This window comes from Limulus polyphemus, unplaced genomic scaffold (genome assembly GCF_000517525.1).
Source record: "Limulus polyphemus unplaced genomic scaffold, Limulus_polyphemus-2.1.2 Scaffold1261, whole genome shotgun sequence".
NCBI classification, from domain to species: Eukaryota; Metazoa; Arthropoda; class Merostomata; order Xiphosura; family Limulidae; genus Limulus; species Limulus polyphemus.
Genome location: NW_013666871.1, coordinates 254,334 through 257,157, shown reverse-complemented (window position 1 = coordinate 257,157; position 2,824 = coordinate 254,334).

The following is a 2,824-nucleotide window of genomic DNA, read 5'->3' as shown; positions in this document are numbered from 1 at the left end:
ACCGGGCACGATGTAAGTAACATTTCAACGATGGTAAATAATAAACCGGGCACGATGTAAGTAACATTTCAACGATGGTAAATAATAAACCGGGCACGATGTAAGTAACATTTCAACGATGGTAAATAATAACCGCGCAAAAGAAGTATTTCTAGTTCCCCTTTTTTATTATCAGAATGGTTTTTAATTAGGGGTTGTGTCGATACTTGTTAGAACTTTTGGAAGTTCAATGACAGTTTTTGTCATTGTTGATATTATGTTATTGTTGTTTTTTTATGCCACCCAGATTTGGGCATACTATACAGATCTAATTTAATTTATCACTCATGCCTGCCTACAGTGCTATTGTAAAAGTTTGCCAAAAAATACGAAAAAGTAACTTGGATATTTAAGTCAACGATACTTTACAATCTGTTCTACCCTAGCGCCAAAGCCATCATTCGGATGATGTTACATAAAGGGGCTCACTAACTGGATCAAACCCTAAGCCACTGACAGTTTAAATGAAAATAAATATCACAAGAAACACGGAAAATCTGATAATGACTTCTCACAGAATCCGAAACGTTATCCACTTTAATACCCAAACAAAATACAGTCAGTAGAAGCCTTTTGTCACGCGAAACGTATTGGATGAAATTTACATGAAACAACCCGCATTGCGCTGTATTTCTGGTACACAATTAATATTTCTAAAGATAAAACATTCTGAATTGATTATTTATATTTAGATATAAGTTTGCATACAACATACTTAACTTTATGGAAGTCCAAATAATTATATAGCAAATATAATCATACAAAACGGCATTGCAATGGATACTGTTAAAATAACTGACTTTGACTCCAATTCAGAAGATTATTATTATTTTATTGAAATGCGCCAGCGTTCGCTACTTTAGAAACCATCCGGATGCGTATAAAGCCGATCCATTTCAGTTCCTGTATGAATGGAGACGTAAGACTATAGTATATATTTATTACGAACGGTCGGAATTCAACTCCACTTTCTTTCCTTGGATCACATCTGGTACTTTAAATCCACTATGATGTTATTTCTTCGAATCAGAGTGGCGGTAATACACCGTTTATGTCCTTATACGGACAATTCTTGCACTAACAGCATATAACAAGTCATTTTATGGGTTAGAATAACAAATTCATGTATTTCAAAGATCAATTTTTATATCAATAACACAGCTATCTTTCTTGTCGTTATGATAATTTATTTCCTATAACATAACGCAGTTACACGTCGTTATGATAATTTATTTCCTATAACATAACGCAGTTACACGTCGTTATGATAATTTATTTCCTATAACATAACGCATTTACACTTGCCCTTACTCACGGCCAGCTTGATTAAAGAGTATTTATGGATCATACTGAAATTCCAGTTTGATTTGCAGCAGATTTTAACACTTCGCTTCTGTATTATGAGCTTGAAATGTTGCTGCATTATCCTCATCTATGAATATAAATATGATAGTAATTTAAATATGCTGTAAATGTTTTTTTATTGTTTACAGTATTTTTTCTTGTAGGTTAAGGTTGGGGATTATTTTACTTTTTTTAAAAACAATTCACACATTATACAGCAATTTAGTAGGCTAAAGTTTGTTAGCGCAAAAGTGACAGAAGTGGTAAATACACTAATTATTCTCAACTTCTGTTTAAAAGTAGGCTAAGTCTGTAGATCAGAAATAAAGAGCAACTTAAAAGTTAATGAAGTTAGTTTTAAATAACCAACAGACTAAAATGAATAACGGTATAAACCAGTACACAAACTAAATTAAAATCTAGAATAAATCAAATGCTGTTATCTATTCATAATAAACGCATGAAAACGTTTCACAGAAACCGAAAATGTTTAATTTTTAACAAAATACATATTACAGTCTATTGTTTTTCTTTTAAACCATTTGTTTACCGGGCATGGTTTATTTGCGGTCGAGACAAACTAATGCGTTCCCAGTAAGATCCTGACTACAAACTAATGCGTTCCCTGTAAGATCCTGACTACTTTTGATAATAAAAATAATTTTTGTTTGTAATTAATTTTGGGTGAAGGAGGATTGCTAATCTTCGAGCACCCCTGATTATTAATTATTTCTTCTGAAATAATTGAGTTAAAATCAAAATAACTGCTAGAAATAAGAATTAAGCACAAAACTACACAATGGGCTATCTGTTCTCTGCCCACCACGGGTATCGAAAGTGGTTTGTATCATTTCACAAAGGAATGCATATATATATACATATAAGAAGATAAAATGTGTATACTAGAATGTGTTATGATTGTATCTTTAAGTACTAGTTGGACTTGGGATTATTTACGTTATTTTTCTTAGGAACAGAAATATAATATTTGTTCTTTTCATTATAGAGAAACCCTTGACATTTCTAGTTTTCCTCGAGGTTCGTTTCGGTTTGGTTTGTTATGAATTTCGCGCAAAGCTACGCGAGGGCTATCTGCGCTAGCAGTCCCTAATTGAGACTAGAAGGAAGGCAGCTAGTCATCACCACCCTCCGCCAACACTTGGGTCACTCTTTTACCAACGGATAGTGGAATTGACCGTTACATTATAACCCCCCACGGCTGAAATGGCGAGCACGTTTGGGGTGACTGGGATTCGAACTCACAGCCCGAAGATTACGAGTCGAGTGCCTTAACTACCTGGCCATGCCGGGCTGATTCGTTTCGGACAAAGTGAAATACAATGTATGAATGCAAATTAGCATAATTTGATTACTACACAACAATACGCAGCTCTTGGTCGTAACACAACAATACACAGCTCTTGTTCGTTGTTCAACCAAA